Source organism: Urocampus carinirostris, chromosome 9 (genome assembly GCF_059441175.1).
Source record: "Urocampus carinirostris isolate Australia breed hairy pipefish chromosome 9, RoL_Ucar_1.0, whole genome shotgun sequence".
Classification (NCBI taxonomy): domain Eukaryota; kingdom Metazoa; phylum Chordata; class Actinopteri; order Syngnathiformes; family Syngnathidae; genus Urocampus; species Urocampus carinirostris.
The window spans coordinates 5,388,538-5,408,360 of record NC_142357.1 but is presented as its reverse complement, the minus strand read 5'-3'; positions in this window follow the sequence as shown (position 1 = coordinate 5,408,360).

The following is a 19,823-nucleotide window of genomic DNA, read 5'->3' as shown; positions in this document are numbered from 1 at the left end:
GTCTGTGTGATAGGATTTGTTAACATGTTGTGAATCCACGATGCGATGTTGGCTATTCCGTAAGCTACAAATGTGTGAATGTGTAATTTAATGTCACGTGTTCACGTTTTCGTCCGCTGTGGTTGTTGAATTATCCGCTTCTTTCTGCCTGGTTGAGGGCAGAATAGTAATGTCTGCTGCCTATTTTTGACGTGCAGGGCGCATGAATGCGTCTCAACCGTTCACACCTCAATCGAATTCCAAAAGATCCGACATGTATCGGATTGAGAACCACATATGAAAGTCTTGTCTGGTGTGAAAAAAAGAGCATATGTGCCGTTCAGGCAGACTTTAAGAGATCGGATACAGGTCATGTCCGTGCAAAAACATATCTGAATTAGCTGCATTGTGAACCTAGCCTTGAATCTTTTGGTTTTACTACACCATAAAGTGGCATCTAATGTTCAAATAATACAAACTGTTGCTTTTAGTAAATTGTCCCTAAAATATCACACACTGGAAAATATGCAATGCAAGTTTCTTCTCCTTCCATGAAAGAAAGAAAAATATTATAAACAGATACTTGAGTAACTTTGCAACAAATTCTATACTTTGATTTGGTTATCACGTGGATTTTACCCAGCACCCCGTGAAAGAAGCCTGCTGAGTTTTGTCCTAATTAAACTGCATTGCTCCGTAGATCCTGGCATAAGCACACAGAATTATGTAAAGAATGAGATCATGCAGAGGAGAAATACACGGAAAATTGAGAATTTGTTGATCTCAGTATGAAAAAAAATCACAGAATCCTTCAAAGAGGAAAATTGTGATGGCCTATTTGATTCTTCATTGGGATTAATCCTCCAGATCTGATGAAAAATTACCCGTAGCAGTAAGATGACAAAAAATTATTTGATCTCTCTCTAGGTGTGGCTCATGCAATGGAAAATAGGAAAATAAATGGAAATTTCTAGACCTGCAAGTATTTCAAATCAAGGCAAATGTATATGATAGTTCATGTATTTTGGCTAATTATTTAAAACATTTTTAATGACATTTTTTACCACAAGGAGGCACTGAATAATACACACTGTCCCGTTAAGTGCAGCCCTTGCTGGTTATGGCTTGATTAATTACAGATTGATATATTTTCAAATCAATTCTTAAAGGGTTTTTTTTATTATATATTATTTTGTGTAGGGTATTAAAAATAGATTTGAAAACAGTAGAATGTTTTTATCCAAACCTTTTGTGGAAAACCCAATTGGGCCTCACTTTACCCAGACCATAACTCCAGCAGCCCACAGGTCAATAGAGTTTGACATAACAATCAATTTAGGAAACTACAGATATGATGCTGGTGCATATCCTGGTTTAGTGTTAAGCCCAAGAGACTAAAACGTTAGCTGTTTGGTTTGGTACCATGTTCAAGGGCATACAGTAAACTTTTATTATACCACTCTGGGAAGGTCTCTCAAGTATACAGACATCTAGAGCTCCTTGATCCTAAAACACACATCGCTTTCTACAATATGTTTTTATACCGCAATTGCGCACTCACCCCACAGATTCATGTAATGTGTACTGTCTTCATTTGATGTCATTGTTAGGCGTCTATTCACGCTTAATATGAGCCAAAATGATATTGTTAACGAATTCTGATTATTTTTCAAAATTGCTGACTTTAACATAAGTGGAACATTTCATTTTCGTCAATATGTAGCAAAAAACGGAACACTCAAACATTTTTAAGGAAATAGAAACCTGGACAGAAAGAATAATATAAATTTAACTTTGAAATCAAGTCAACTAATTTCAATCTCAATGTGGCTGCATACACTTTGTTTTTTAAATGTAACACTCAATGTAAAACACATCCTTTTTTTTTTGTTAAACAATGCCCGAACCCAGATTAAACTCTACCCTTTCTAAGTACATGTACAAATAATGTTGATACTTGAAAAGAAAAAGAAATGCCATAATCATCCATATTTTTTTTTGTTCTTTTGAGATATCAACCATCATTTCCCTACTGTAATATTTTGGGTCAGGGAAGTCAAGAGAACAGAGTTGAAACCTTGGATCCAGCACAAAAACTAAATAAAAGAAACTAAATATGGATATAATTATGACTCACAACACGTGGTAAGCTTTCTCTCCTGGCTTTGATCTATTTGATCTCCGGCAAAACTAACATAAAATGCGACAGAAACAAAATGAAAATAAATCCAAACAGCTTGCCAACATCATTTTTTGCCGTTCCATGTATTCCGTTGCTCCCCAAGCCTGCAAAAAAATTAGTAATTTTATTCATATTTAGTTTATTTTGTCTCTTATTAGCATATTTGGTATTGGAGTAATCCAAAAGTAATTGAAAGTAATCAAGTTAAAGTAACCCTACCCAACCCCGAACGTACATTAAAAGCATCGTGGAAAGAGGAGGTCACGTGGCTTGTAGCAGACGACGCAACGCAAACATTGCATGAATGAAAATGAGTAAATACAGGTATATACTAATGGCAGATGGAAAACAGCGATGTCATATACATGCAATGAATTTTATAAGTAGATTTATAATAAACGTAATTTTAAAATGTTGATCTATTATATATTCTGATGATTAATCCTTAATACTTTGTGACAATGTTTTTTTTTTTTTTTTTGCGATTAGTCGTCTTATTGTGTTTCAAGTTGTGAAAAATGGGGCAGGCAACTTTATGGCTGGGCAGACAACTCTGAAAAATTGCCTGCTGTCCGGTAACTTTTTGTCACGAGTCACTGATGAAAGTCAAAATAATGAACTAGCATCCTATGCAAACTCATCTCATCTCATGTCATTAACTGCACCGCTTATCCTCAGTAGGGTCGCGGGGGTGCTGGAGCCCATCCCAGCAATCATCGGGCAGTGGGCAGGGGACATCCTGAACTGGGTGCCAGCCAATCGCAGGGCACACGCGGACAGACTCACTCGCTCATTCACACCTAGGGACAATTTGGACTGGCCAATTCACCTGAAATTCATGTTTTTTGGAATGTGGGAGGAAACCGGAGTGCCCGGAGGAAACCCACGCAAGCACGGGGGAACATACAAACTCCGCACTGGAAGTCTGGAGCTGGATTTGAACCCACGCAGGAGGTTCCCAGGACATGAACTGTGCCGCACACGCGCTAACCACTGCGCCGCCGTGCTGCCCTTTTTATTCATATATTTGTTTATTTATTTTGACAAACCTAAAGGGGTTGCTATGAACAACCAAAACAATTATGTATCTGCATGATAACCGTCTGTTGACACACCTGAAAAAACGGTATTACAAGCTGTGTTGGCCCTCAACAGTATAGAAATGTTATTTACCCACCTCCTATTTGTTAATCCATTTTACCTAAATCATCAAAGTAGGCCAACTTCAGTTGCTGCAATTCCAAAGTCGCAGTATTGTTATAAAAGAAATGAGCCGGAATAAAAGGGGAGAAAAACATATTGTATTTCTTATCCTTTGTGGAGGAGGGAATAGAGTGTATGCACATTGTACACATTTCCCAACACAAAGTAACAACAAAACACCACAAAAGCTGTGTGATGGAACAAAACACAAGCCGTCCCCCCAAAAAAACATCAAGACACCCGCCTTAGCAGGCCCCCATGTTGATTAATGAAAACAAATATTGAGAGAGAGTGCAGACGAGACGCAGAGAAACAGCACAAACAATGGAGCAGACAGCAGAATGCTTGCTGGAAGGCCCTCTCGCATGATGTGCAAATAATGGGAGGGGAGAGAAAGTGAGATCGGGGAGAGGGCAGGAACAAGGAAGGAAGAGGAAACGAGGGCACTAATGCAAAATCCATTCTTCCTTAAAACATCATCTTGCAATTGCAAGCACTGGCCTGGTTTCAAACTTGGTGGGTGGGGGCCTGCCAGTGTTTTCACTAGATCAAATACGTCTGTGGGCTTATCACTATCATTTGCATTACCTAGAACTTTAATACGTATTCCGAATATAAATCAACTAAATGCTCAGTGATTTATTTGTACCTTAGTCTTTGTTCGGTTTTGCTATGCATTTCTGTTTACTCTATGACTGATAATGATGGTGTTCAAAGTCAATACAAAGTAAACAACAATGTACATTAATATATCTTTATAATGAACTGTAGTGTGCACATTTTAAACTATTTTTTGTGCTGCTTTTTTTCATCTACACCAGCTTAAGGTAAATATATCATTTGAATACAGTGATACCTCTACATAAGAGATGAATTGGTTCCCAGATCATGTTCAGATCTAGAATGTCTCATATTGCGAGTGAATTTTCCCGATAGAAATAACTGAAAAATAATTATGTTCCCGACCTCCGTAAAGTTAACCCTAAGCAGATCTAGAACACATTTTCCTGATACCTAAAAATGCATTTGAAGAGTAACCAAACTAAAAAAAAAAATGAAAAAGATAATGATGAAATTACTTTAAAGCCCCAGCTGATGTTGGCAGCGAGCGGTCTCCAGGGGTTACCAGTGGTAGTCGGGGCGGCAGTGGCTCAGGAGGTAGAGCGCTCGTCTTGGGATAAAGAGATCACAGTTCGAATCTCAGCTCATCTGTGTTACATGTCGAAGTGTCTTTGGGTAAGACACTGAGCCCCTGATGCCCCCAATAAGCAGGTTAGCGCCTTACATGGCTGCACGGCCGCTATAGGGAAATGTGAAGCACATTGTAAAGCGCTTTGGGAAGTCTTGACTTGAAAAGCGCTATATGAATGCAGATTATTTCATTTCATTTGATTTTATTTTATAGTGTCTTGAAATTCTTGTAACTTGAGTTTCCTTTCCATTTTTTGCTTGAAATAAATCTTGTATCTCGGATTTGTCATTTGTGGAGGAACTTGTATGTTGGGGGGCACTGCATTCATGTCATTGCTTCCCTTGTCTTGTCGCTTTTAAGAAATGTTTTAATAAAATTGACAAAAACTTTTCGTCAGGCAGATCCGCCATTGTTGTGTTGGTCTCGCGGTTTGAGTTTTCGTCTGCACGCCGATCTCGGCAAACGACATGTCGTTGCTTTGAGATTACGTCATTGTTATGGTGATTGTCGGCGAGGGAAGGTTAAGTATGCGTACCTGTACGTTTTTGCCGTACAAAGTACATTTATTATGCATTTTAAGACGTGTACGACGTACAAGAAATACGCAAATTTGTCAATCATGTGTACCATCCGGTAAACACCGACTATGACGAAAACGGCAAAGCAGTCATGTCAAACGAGTTCGAGTTGTGTAGTGAAAGTCCGTTTCTTTTTAGAGAACCGGCTTTTTCGGCTCAACTCATTCAAGAGCGCCGGTTCTTAAACGGCTCACTTGCTTTGATGCATTATATTACGAATTATTTTGTTGTAGAAATAAGTTAAGAAAAAAAGGAAGTATAAAAGGAGAAAATGAAAAAAGACAGGTTTGAGCTTATCCCTTTAATCACTATATAACCAACAATAATTTAATGCAGAAAATGAATTAATAATTTGAATAAGAAAATGTATTATTCTACTTATTATATTTGCATGTATTTTTTTCCTTCTGCAGTGAACGACCAAGCTACTTCATTTTTTAACTTTTTTTTAATAACAAACCTCATTCATGTTGAGCAACTCAGTGTCTCACAACAAAATGTTCATTAACAATATATATGATGTAAGGAAACACATGTACAATATAACATATTAAACTACATAAATAAAAACATGTTTGAAAAAAAAATATGGTTCAAGATTTTTTAGTATATTGTAAGGGAAAATACGACTGTTTGTAAGGGCATGGAGCCGTGGAGGTTGACAGGTATGAGTATGCCTCCGAAAAAACAGTTAGTATTAGGTAAAAATCAACACAAAATTGGTAATTTCTTCAGTGTCAGTAATAAGTCGAAAAATAACGCAGAAAGTGATAACAACGGCAATAATTGTGGCAAGAAAAAACGGCTGAGAAGTTCTTCGGAAGATCGCGGAGACAAGGAAAACACGTATGTTGAAGCAAACGATTCGACAAAAGAAAAATAAACAAAAGAATATAGATTAATATAATTATTCCAGCAATAATATGTTGTATAATGTGAAATATTGTTGTGAACTGAAAAATCTTGAAGTGATAACTGATTTCTATTACCAATAAACTGTGATGATTAAAACTGAATGAATATATAGTTTTATATTATATATTTGTCAACGATTTACAAGTTTAACATCGATGACGCAAAATTTTGGGGACTCATAGGTCTTTGTTGGGACCCATAGACTTTTTAGAATGCGAGACCCATTACTTTTCAGAGGTAAAATGAACACTGGTTTAGGTTGGCGTTTAGAATGTCCTTGAAACAGACAGTTTCTTACTTTTACCATTTTCATGCAACACTAACAAAATAATCCAAAGTCGAGCATATAAAATCACTCTCCTCCCCTTCATCCTACCTGATTTTTTGCACGCCTGAACAGCGTTGCTAAAAGAAATATAAATGCAAATAAGCGCAGTGGAAGATTAGAAAAGCTCTTTGAACCCAGTTGGGCATTGTTAACACGTACCACTTTTCGACTTTTTAAGGCCACCTGAAGCGACACACTCTACCTTTAATATATTATATACGTTTTTTTGTTTCTGTTTTTATTGTTATTATTATTATTATTATTATTATTATTATTATTATTATTATTATTATTATCATCATTATTATTAGTTTAATCCAGAAATACTGCCTCTAATGACGGGATCAGATTTTTGAGCATTAGAAATGGATCCCACTGCTCTTATTCCTGACCAGTTATCTGAGTCCACATTTCCTAGCTTTACATCTTGAGCCTCGCTTCTCGATGCAGTCTGTGCATGGGATAATACAAATCAAATGCTTGTAGTGAATAACTAGAACTTTCTTTGCGACAGTCCCAAAATAAACAGAGCCATCCGGACAGGGATCACGGAGCAAATTTGGTCATGAGGGAATGCGATGAAGCGGGTGGAGGGATGGAGCCAACAGTGCCATCCTGTTTTTGGCCAGAAGGCTACATTTGTTGGTCTGTGTTATTCCCATTCTGTATCATTATAGTCTAATCTCTAGGCAGGCAAGCTGTAGACCTGCACACCTGCTGCCTCAGATGGATGCAAAGAATTCAAGAATATATATAGTGTTCAACTTTTGTGAGTTAATCCACATTGTTGTTTGATGCCCTCATTGCCTCGTCTTTTTGTTTACATCCTTCTATCTCTCCCACTTCCTTGACTAGATACCTTCTGCCCCCTTGTGACAGGCACAACATCATGGAACTCTGAATTACGGCAATCCTATTCAAACCATACCATCCTCTCAGTACTTTCATGGCACTTTCAGCATTTCATGTGATATTTCCCCGGTAATAGCAAAGGAAATATTGTTTCAAAAAGATATATGGTTTGACTAATGAGTCTTTAAATCATCATCCCTGCATGGACATAGAATGACTGTTATGGAAATATATTTTTTCTTGTTTCTTTTTTGCATAGGGTGCTAGTTTGTCATTTTCACTATAATGGTGAACTGTTGTTCGTTGTTTTGTCTCTTCTAAACAGTTTACACCACTGACACTATCGGTCAATCACGTTGGTGTTCTACGATTTCTACAACCTTTAGAGTGGTCTACTTTTGTAGCCTAGGACAATCAATCAAAATGAAAATAAAGGAGGGCTTTTTGAATAGATATATTGCTATTTATTATCTGAGGTTTGGGCTCTCTCCCCTGTTCCCCTTGCAAGTTTAAAATCCATTGATGTCCTCTCTCCTTATTTTGAGTGTCTACAAAATTATAAGAGATATTGATCAACTCTGCCAAGTAGGTAATACATGTATTGTTCAATTAAGTGATTACACAGAGACTTGGTTAAAAATACTATATTTTAATATCAGCATAATGCTGTATCAGTTCAGTACTGCAAAATAAAACCAAAATTAACAGTTGCAGTGATACGTCTGACTAACTGTAAATCACTGGAGATATATTGTCTTGGTAAAGGGACTATGGGCTAATTTAAAACAAGTGATGGGAAAAAATCAAAAATAAATCCTTACCCAAATCGAAGAAAGTGAAAATGTCTAAATGTAACACAAACAAGTTTAGTAAAATAATAAAAATACCTAAAGTGTCTGCTAATGGGAGAAGTATTTCATCTGTTTCCAGTATAGGTTTAATAAAAAATCTTAGCAGTGTTTGATATATTTTCTTTGTGACACTGAGTCTAACAAATTTACATAGTAGAGAACACAGGCTAAAATGTCCAAAAAGAGACTAAATAAGTGACCAAGCCAGACTTTATCTGAGGGAAGCTAGAAATTACAGGTAAAGTGATCCCTTCTAAAATTATCGTGCCTCTGCAGAATTTATGCTCATGTTTAATTCCCAAGAACGAAAAACGAATGTCTTTTATGAGAACCTGAAGATTAACAGAATTTTACCGGTTGGTCCCCTGTCTTTTTATAACTCACTCCAATTATTTAGACTCTTGGATGTCTGGCTGTCAGATTAGTGCATGAGGTCATTTTGAGAAAGCCTTAGCTTTTGAATTTGTACAGCATGATTTGAAAACTGTCAGCTGTGACAAAACATATAAATACCGTGGAGTGATACCTTGTTAATTGGTCGCACAAATAGAACGCCCACCCCCAGCTTCAGACAGAATGCCAAGAAGAAGGGCTAAGGCCCCCGGGATTATCTGAGTACTAGCGCAAGCTACAGACAATATGTCGAATAGAAGGACCTATACTTTTTGTTTGTTGGAGTGCCAATGCCCCCTGATGGACAGAACTATGCGCCTTTCTCACTCCCTGATGGACAATACTACACATGTCTCCCAAAAGAACCATGATGGACAGCTTCACATGCACACAGCATCCACAAGTCCCAGTTTTTATCGGGAAAATGACCTACCAAAATTTATTCGAACCGCAGAACTTTTACTTTATAATCGAAAGATTGGCCATTTGTCTTTTTATGATGATTTATAATTATGCCTACATCGCCATGAGTTTTAATTGCAAGATACCTTAAGTCTAAGTATTTTATTATGGCATGTTTGATATATCAGCCCCGTTTGGCGTCTAGATAAGAACTTTGCTGTTCGTAAAGAGAGCAGCAAGTACCCCGCCTTGTGAAGAAATTGCATTGCAGGTACAAACATCCCGTTTCCAGGTGTTTGCTGATGTCACAAACATCGCTTTAAAATCAGGCAGCGAGCATCACTTTATTTTCTTTACGGAGACTGAAGACCCCAAGCGCCCACACTCATGCCACGTGCACAAACAAATAAAAACATTGCAAAGACAATAGGGTGGTCCTTAATGGGGGTCGAAATTTTTTTTTTTGAAATATTGGGCTCTGACCCCCCGCATATGTTCTTATATCGATAAAAACACACTGTGTGCAATTTTGAACAATTTGGATAATATTTAGAGGTAGCTCAACGACTTTGAAATTTCCCAAAATGGTAAAATTTTGGCAATTTTCGAGAAAAAACGGAAATCTTAACCCTATGTGTACGGCGTTTTAGAACATCCAATTTCAGTCCATTGCTTATAATTGTAACACAAGAAAAGTTACAAGTAACCTTGTACACTAGGTCTGATATAATGTGCGAAAAATCCTTATTTTTCATACCAAAATTTCAGAGGCCTTGAGCGACCTCTAAATATCCTTTGATTTTGATGAAACTTTGCCTAATTACGTTTTGTATATATTGGAACATATTCAAGGGGTCAGAGCATGAAATTTTAAAAGTCGAAAAATAAGGACCACCCTAAAAGACAAGTTCTGGTCCCCGCAGGCCTCCATTTCTCTTCACGAATGCACCTCCCAAGCTCCTGGACCTGCCATGTGTGCCTTGGATCTGGAACAGTTGACCTTGTTGGACTGGATGTCTCTCTCCCAAACAAGATTCTTGAGTACAACCACAAAAGAAAAGATAACTGTGAATTGGTGCTGGGGTCAAACGCTTCAAACATGCCAGAGAAAATCTCTACTCATTTCATTCATTAGCTATTTCCCCTTACCACTATACACCCGCCACTCCAGAAAATCCATCATATTCCAATTTCCTTTTTGCTTAAATGATTAATATTTCACTTTAGTTGTGTGTTAAAAATCAATATTTGTGTTTCGACTGAATAAATAATTCATCCTCAAATGAATGAACAGCAAATTAATATAAACGAAGCTCCTTCAAAATTATGAGAATAATGGTTATTTTGATAAAGTTAACATTTGGTGTTTTCTTTTGGTAATTCGCGGGAACTACAATCGGTATGCATAAATCCCTAACCTGTTTCCTGCAAAACACATCATAAAAACGATGCAACACCTTCAAGCCTTTGAATTTAAAACTTAAGCAATTCTCTTTTCCTTTTTTGTCACTTATTTTAGAGCAGTCAGACAAGGCAAATTTTGAGTGATATAAAGGCATATTCAGATTTCACACTCCAATAACAACAAGTAATCAAGGGCAGCAGTGGAAGCATCAGACCGAGACTGAGTGATGCTGCCTGGGCCCTCATTCTCGCTCTTAACACCTGTCTCCGAATGGATACATCAATCCTCGTTTCACCACCTGCCTGACCTTCAACACTGGCATACCAAGGCGCGCATGCATGCAAGCAGTGCACAAACGCGCCATGCATACATTTACTCGTTTGTTGACAAGCGTCAAGTAGGTAAAGGCTGGAATTCCAGATTAAGAGACAGCAGTAGCAGATGCGAAATAAAAAGTGGTTGGATATACCTTCATCATAAATAATGCAAGATACCATAATCTCATTCTACAATGTGGTGCGAAGAATAAACCAGGTGATGAATGGTCTCTGAGAAGAAACAAAAAAAGAAAAACTCAGCAGGTAAAAAAAGCACTTAGCACCTTGTCTGAAATAACACACGCAAGCTCAGACACAAGCACTTTGCCTATTAAAGTACACGTTCGTCAGCATTTTTGACGGCAGGCTGAAATTGCATGGCTGGACTCATTAATGGACTTTAGTCCGGGGGAACTGTCAAGGCGTGGAATGGCGTGCACCCTGTTCACCTGTGCAAAACGCCCTAAAGTGAAATGGAGTAGCACTCAACGCAGTTCAAAAATATTTTATTCATATTGATTGTTTATATGAGAGATCTTTTAAAGCCATTATATAATGCAGGACATTGCTGTCAGGAGTGGGCAAAAATAAATGTAACATCTTTAAAAAATAACTGCTTTAAAAACTTTAACAGTACACGAAAACAATAGAAATATTTATATTACAACTTTTTCAAAACAAAACCCAATACAGTCATACCAAAAAAGCAGCAATGTAACAACAATACAGTTACTATACAGAATTCCATCTAGAGACCAAAATATTTTTAAAATTAAGTCAGTATTGCAAATACTTTGAAAGGTTGTGATTCAAATACTGTAGATTAAAATAACATGATTTTAACATATTGGTAATAATCCGTTACTAAAAATTGTTGTATATTACTAACAGGTATGTCTTTCCATTGCAATAGTCTTTACTCATAATGTACATGCTAATGGCTCCATTGACCAGCATTAGTGCCAGCCTACAAAGATTCAGAAAGGTTTAAATAGATCAGAACAATATTCAGAAAAGTTAATGTGGAAAAAAGTACAAGTGACTTATATTATTTTATTTTAAAGGAAACAAATTCAGTTTTTATCTTATCGTCAATAAACAACAAATATTAGATGATTGTATCCTACCTTGGATGCAACGCTAACATCTCATGTAATTAGCTTTGATTAAGACTATTCACACCTGGAATTAAGATGCTATGTACTTTCTGGACAGTTTTCAACATATTACCTATGTTTTTGTTTAAATAGTTGCTTGCTATGTTTTTTGTATTGTTACCCAATGCTACATCCATTGGACCATGGTCATCCTAGAAGGGGATTACCACTTGTCAGGCCCCTCCTCAAGGTTTCTTATTTTTCTTGTTCTGAGGATTTTGAGTTTTTTGCAGCTCGTTGAGACATTTTGTGATTAAGGGCCATACAAATAACTGTGACTTCACTTGACTTGGTATGGGAATAAGGACATTTTACCTCTCTGAGGCAGAGCTATGTTGTAATATTAAAATATCTCACAGTAGTTTTCAGCTATAGCCTTTTTGTGTTTCAGTCATTCATATAGCCTTCATTTACTTGTAGTTAATGCACCCTATGATTATCAATATATTCTAATGGAGTTATTTACCTATACTCCTGTTTTATTCACTTGACGAATTGATGTATCATTTCATCTAGTTTTTAATGTTATCTCTACATTGTTCTGTGAATCTATGTGGTGTTTTGATTTATTTTTGTAATCGTATAGCATGGCTCCCGTAACAAAGAGAGACAGTTCAGTTACAATGAAAAAAATAATACAACTACACATTGCATTTTAGAACTAACAGAGCATTAATTTAAAGATACAAAACGGCTAAAGAAAATATCACAGTGCGGCACAGACACGTCTCATGGAGCGAGATCAAAGGGGAGGGGCAAGATCCTGGAAGACAGAAAATCAACAATGGAATGTAGTTAAGAAGACAAAGTGAGTGAAATGCAAATGCGTGTAAATGGTGAGGGAAGGTCGGTGTCTTGGTTCCCTTGAAAAGCTGACATTTCATTAGATGTATGAGTGTGAGAGATTAAGATCAAAAAGGTTAGGGCTCCAGTTCAACTCTTAGAAGTTATTAAATAAGGACAGTCAGCATACTGAAGAGCGGCATCACAATCTCATATGAACAGATTTTTCATCATCCATTAAGTTAAAAAATAAATAAATCCTATCTTCACTCAGTGCCAACTTATACTCACCAACACTACCATTTTATGTGTGGGACTAGCGCTTTTCTCCTTTAAAAACACCTACCGATTGTTTTTAAGGTGGAGTGAGTCATGAGAGGTGTCCTTAGAGAGTTGAAAGTAGAATATTTTCTCAATTGAGTATATGTTAAAAATGCCCAGTTGAGTTCAAAGAGCCTTTAAAAAAATTCACTGCGTCTATCTGCTTTTATTTTACTACTCGCTTAACGCTCCGGGCAACAAATTAAGAAACGGGAAAGGGGGAGTGGGGGAAAGGGGTCGAGAGAGATTTCATGCTTGCCCCCACCCCTGTTTTTTGTTAGTGTAGTCTGAAAATGGGAAAAGTAAAAAAAAGTTCTGCTTTAAATACATTAAAATGCCAACACAAAACCCCCCAAAAGATGAAAAAAGAAGAGTGTACTTGGACACGTCCAAGAGATGCATGTACATGCATTAACTACATGAGGAGCTTGACTGAGGCTGCAACCATGACTTTAAGATGGCAGAAGAGAGTATCAACATTTCAAGTTACATACACCCCCCATAAATCTACTTTTATTGAAACAAGAACAAATCTTGAATCAAGACTAGTATTTTAGTCCACGGCTGCTTTATCTTGAAGTCTCTATTGTAAAAATATCTGTTTTAGTAAAAGTTAAAACAAGCACAAGTGTTTTTTTTTTTTTTTTTTTTTTTTTAATATTCTTGAGACGAATTGTGTTTTAATCATAAAAATAGAGTGTGCAATAAAATCTACCACTTTTTAATGTCAAAAGTTTGGCATGGATGCCAAATATAGTGTCATGAACCACAACAGGATCAGGACCCAAACGCGTGGCATTACTCACACAAGCCTTTTATTTTATGGGAAATGGGGAGTAATGCATGTTAGGCAGCAGTCTGGCGTGAAATGATAGAAGCCAGAGGCCGACGAGATCGATAACAATTGCCCGAGTTGATATCGGACAGATGGAGTCGATACTGGACAGGACGGAACAGACAGGATATATAATGAAACAGGATATCGAAAATAAACAGGACAAACTAGACGGGAATGAAAACTGGAGAGAAACATAATCAGGACAAAAATAGACGAGAACAAAACTGGAAACCGATATTAATCAGCACCAAAATAAACGTGAACAATACTGGACAGGGAATACCAACAGGAGACAGGACCGAGTCAAAACCCACGTCTTGCGGGGAAAAAGTTCGTTGACGGACTGACAAAGGCAAAATGAGAGGACTGAGCTTAAATAGACGGAAAGCCAATCTCTCAATGAGCCGCAGCTAGCGCCACACGGGCAGGGCCAACTGGGCACAATTGCAACCGTAATATAAAGATGTTTATGTAATTTATTATGTTAACATAATCAATTATTTTGTTTAATTTTACAATTAGGTACTGTTCAAGGAAACTTTGTGGATCCCGAATAAGTTGTGAAAGTGGGAGAATATTAACTAACTCAATTTATATAATATATTTTGGTGTTACGTGATCTATATATCTGTTATTTCATCGATATGCCATAATGTAGATCATTATTTGTTTATATATTTATTCATAAAATTGACAAGATTGGTCCACCATCCTGCCATGCCGTACACCCCAAAAATAATTATTGTTTTAATTAACAAAACAAAAGAAGACTGCCTTAGGAACAATTGATGTGGGGTTAAGTGTGTCAAATAATTGTACAAACCTGCAAACTAAAGGAAAAATATAAAGATGTACTTTCTAAAAGAGAGAAAAACAACAAACACGTCAAATTGAGTGGTACCCGGAATGAATGACATGAAAAGGCCAGCTAAGCATTTCTTTTTTGCATTTAACAATGAATAAGCCATTTCTGTCACCATCCATCAATCAATCCCCCTATCAATCTCTTAGTCACTCATGACAGAGTGGTCATTTTGTAATGCATTATGCATTGCTAATTTGTCTCAGAGAGAGAGAATACTCACTCCCCTGTTGGTTTCATATCCTAAGTGGGATTTTTCAATTTTATTATCATGCAAATTGTCAATAATGACCAATCATACTGCTTAGCGAGGTCACTCGCACAAACATGACACTCATATTTGTCTATTGTTTCCTGCATCATCATACTGTTTTTTTTTTTTTTTTTCAAAAACACTTTACCATTTACTTTTTCAGGACTCATGTCTAGGGTCAGAAAAAAAAAAACACACAGGGGAGATGCGTTGCGATATAAAACAACAACAACACAACATTCTCGCATCAGTTGTTTCATGACCGGAAATACAGGTACATGCGCAAGTTGGGACAAGCTAAATCTTGAGTGGTAGTGTCTGGAAATGTTCGGAACTTGGATTTTCCCTCGTATGCTAGGCAAGGTTTTTGTGAAAACGACATACTGTATCTCATATTTCTTCTATGTCAATGTATGACTGTATGATAACTGAGTATAGAAGTGTCTTGGAAACAACTATAAAAAACAGTGCTCTCAAATGTTTTCAGGATTAAAATTGGTGAATATCCTTGCCGTGTTCTTTGGGGAAAGTGTGGTATTAAGGCTAATCTCCTTGTAATTACAAATGTTGACAGAGTAGACATTTTCCAAAGATAATTGTGCTTTGCTGGAGGTAGCCAGATTCAGGTGAGAGCAAGAAAATTGTCATGATTTTCTCTTCTTTCTTTTTTTTGTAGAAAAAGAAAACAGCAGCGGTTGATACAGAACAAAGAAACACGTTTCACAAAGAGGCTGAAGATGTTCTAAAGAAATCCCAGGAGCACTGAATTGAATATTTGTAATGAGTCCAAAGGTTACAAAAGGCTTTTCCAAAGATCTTTTCCAAAACATAGGGTCAAGCAGCACGAGATATGTAATATATGTCCTTAAGTCCTCAAGAAAAATAAAAAATTAAAATATATACTTTATATATTTTATTTTTTTATTTTTTATATATATATATATATATATATATATATATATATATATATATATATATATATATATATATATATATATATATATATATATATATATATATACACCTCACACCTTGGGCTTCCAAGCAGTTTTTGCTGGATTCATAATGAACAACCTTGAGATGAATAATACATTTTCTTTTCACCCTCTTCCATAAAAACAAAACTTTGTGGCGCGTGACCATGGCCACTCCGTTTATAACTGTTTGTTATTAGTCGATCCACTCTCCGGTCCATCCTCACTGCTTGAAATAATTTTGAATGGAACAAAACTCTTGTGTCCAACCACGTGCTTTCCTCCTTGGAAAAAGAAACCCTTTTTCCCCTCTCCACATATTCTTGTAGTGTCTCCCGCATAAGAGACGAGCCATTAATCAGCAAATAGTGCATTACCTTTGTAATTAACATTCAACAGAGTTTCACACAGTAATATTTCATTAGTTTATATGCAAATAATTTTGAGTGATTGCCTCATTTGGTCTGTGAGGGCAATGATATATTGGCCTAGTGAAAAATTTGAATATAAAATGTGCATATTTCTGCATGCATGTGAAAGTGGGTGAGAAAGGAGGAAAAAAAGCATGTGAAGAGGTCCTTACACACATGAACGCACTCACTCTTACGATAGATGGTCATGAATCTACATGCCTTTTTTCAAAAGCAATAAGCTTCTTACATCAAACCTATTTTGAATTCCCGTTCATTCCATCTAGGCTGAGGTATCTGTCAAAGCCGATTGTTAAAAATGTTTAAACACGGCATATTGTCATATTTTGGTGCATTTGATGTGTTAAAGATATTTCCTAATCCTACAACAGAGAAAATATGAAGAAATGGTTCATGTTTTGCATAAAATTCTCTCTCTCTCTCTCACTCTCTCTCTCTTCTCTCTCTCTCACTCTCTCTCTCTCTCTATCTATATATATATATATATATATATATATATATATATATATATATATATATATATATATATATATATATATATATATATATATATATATATATATATATATATATATATAAATAAAACACATTTGGAAAACAGAATGTCTTTTCTTTGACTTCCTGTTGGTTCTCGTGTTAATTAGTCAAGCAATGTTTCGGTAGTTTTTGTAGAGAATGCTTAGGTGTTGTGTCACAGGTGGATGCAGGTGGACGCAGTAACGTTACATCAAAAGCTGAGCAGCCAAAAAGTAAAGTAAAAATAACACGAGGAGAGCTAACTGGGGCTAACCAGGACTGATCAACGAAAGGCAGTCGCTGCCTCAGTGGAGAAAAATTGCAAGACTGGCAGACCAAAAACTTTCATTGAGCACCCAGGCTAACTAGGAACTAGAGGTAAGATCTGGCCTAAAAAAATTAGCCCGACCCACCCTGTGTTGAGGCTATATGAACCCGAACACTGCTGCAAAAGTAACAAGATGCTTTACCGTGGCCGTGCGTGCTTCTTTGCAGGGACACGACAGGTTAGCCGGCTAGCTGGCGATACAGAATTCTGTGCGCAGCTAACGGGGGCTAACTGGTTGCAAACAAAGAAGGAATCCCTCAGCATCCCTGATGCCAATAGAGAGAAAGCCGGACAACATTAAGCCACGGCGTAAAACACAAAAACGAAAAGCCACAATCGCCTGCCCTAAAGGAGGTCAAGGTAAAGAAAAAACACATGTTCTAACGGTGGCACCCAACACAGCTTTTGGAAGTCGAAGCACGCAACTCCCACAAAACAGTCACAAGGCCATTGAGAAATAATAAATGATTTTTTTAATTTTTTTTAAAGTAATGAGAGTAGTAATTATTCACAATGTCTACATATATAGATGTGATACCTGTTAAGATTTTAGAGTTGATAAAAGTAATTTATGAATCATTTTGGTTTATACACTTTTATACCTGGTTAGATTGAGAATCTTTACAAATTTCAGTGAGAACAAACCCACCTATTATTTCAGTTTATTTCATTTTATTTGCATGGACCAGGTAAGAAGTCTCTCGCTGCAGTCAGAACAAACTTGAGTCGATATATTCTTGTGACTACATAAGTCAGTAGTGCAGAACATGCTGAAAGGTGTAAAACCGAGCCGACTATCGATACATTTGAGGTGACACAAACGGGGATCAATGTATTCAAATTCATTAAAAGACTTGTCTCATCTTGACAGCAAATCGACTCAAAGAATGTACAGCTCCTGTCATAACCACGGCATCCTGTGCAGGTAGTCTTGAATGCTGACTGCTGACATCAACAGGCATCTAATTATCTTATTGATAGGAAATACACAGGCTGCAAAAACACACTCAACAATGTCCTGCTTCAGCAAGTCTTAACGTGTTAAACTCAAGTCTTGTTATTATCATGTGTGATTTTACCAGAAAGCCAATGAGAGGTGGGTATGAGCGGGGGTGTCACATGATGTATGCACATGCTATGGCAGAAGACATTCTACAGCAGCCAACTCTTTTTTGATTGAGAATCTTCTCAGTGTTCATTTAAACACACTGATGTCCGGAATTAAATACAATGTAGGCAACGAGTACTCCTCCTATGCAGAGTACAAAGTGGATGAGATTAGCTTTTATCTGACAGAAAACAGCTTGGCTGTGTCTCCTTTCATAATGCTACAGAATGCAGCAAATACTTATAATGAAGCCATTGCATGGAATACGAACAATCTCTCCTCGTTTCAAATGGCATGTCAAAAAAGCAGCTTGACTCATGTCCCTCGGATTCTTAGTGTGCCAATGCCAACCTGACAAACAGATGCACATCAGCCATCCAAAAACACAACCAATCAATAACACATCGATCAATAGATTCTTGGGGTTAATCTGGAAAAAACACCATATATACAGTAGGTATACATAGGTAAAGATTCAAATCATTATGTCTGTTATTGTGCCTTGAATTTATGCCTGTGTCCCTTTATTTAGGATCGCAAAATGCCGTAATCCTTGGTGCATCATGTGTAGTCCTAACTACCAGGGAGTGTAGGCGTAACTACCAGGGAATCAACCTCCTTTCGCTACTAGATGGTAAATGTTCCATAATGAAAAAGACGTGCCATGCATTTTTTTCAAAGAAGGATCAAGCTGGTGACGATGCAAAGGCATGGCTCCACCCAAGCACATACCATTCAGGGGGTCTCAGTGTTCACAAAAGGTTGCTTTAAAGGAGGATAATATTTAACCAACTCAGTCGCTATTTTGTCAGAACAACAGCAGGACACACACGCATGGCCAAAACTCGCGGCATCACCGTTGCTAACTACAAGCAATCCACCAACAACAGCAACTCTCCCCTCCCAAACTCTGGGTAAACCTGTGACTCCTTGCAGGGCTTTCGGCAGCTGGCCCTCCAAAGTGCGTCAACGAAAGATAGATACTAATCACTCTCTCTTCCCCCTTAAACCATGAGAAGATTTGCACTGAGAGGATCCTCTGCGACACAGAGGATAAACAAACTCTTCCTTGTGAACGCCCGGACCATGAAGTGGCGCTCAATCCCAATCACTTCAGTGTGCAGCAAACTTGCTCAGGAAATAGGTGCCATATGCAAAAAAGTAATCATCGTGTTGGGGCTTTAGGTGAGGAAAGTTAGATACACCAGTAAAATAATGAGTGTTGTCCAATTTATTTGTATAGCCTTTAATCACAAGATGTCTCAAAGGACTGCCCAGGTTACAATTACACCATCCCCTCATCTTAAACCAACGTGCAAGCATGGTAAAACTTAAAACTCAAAAGCTGGCCAGCCTTTCCTAAAATCGGTCGAGTTTCTCAAAACAATTATCTTCCAGTCTAGTGTGTATGCCTAATATTGTGACCATGGGGTACAACTACGACTGCAGCTAAACCAATAGTCCTAATACATACACGTAAGTACTTCACTTAAAAAAGTTTAAAATATACAATAAAGTGTGTTCCACTACATGATTGTGTCCCACTTATTGTTGATGATTCACAAGAAATTACAGTTTTATATGTTGATGTTTAAAGTCTGAAATGTGGCAAAAGATCACAAAGTTCAAGGGGGCTAAATAGTTTCGCAAGCCAC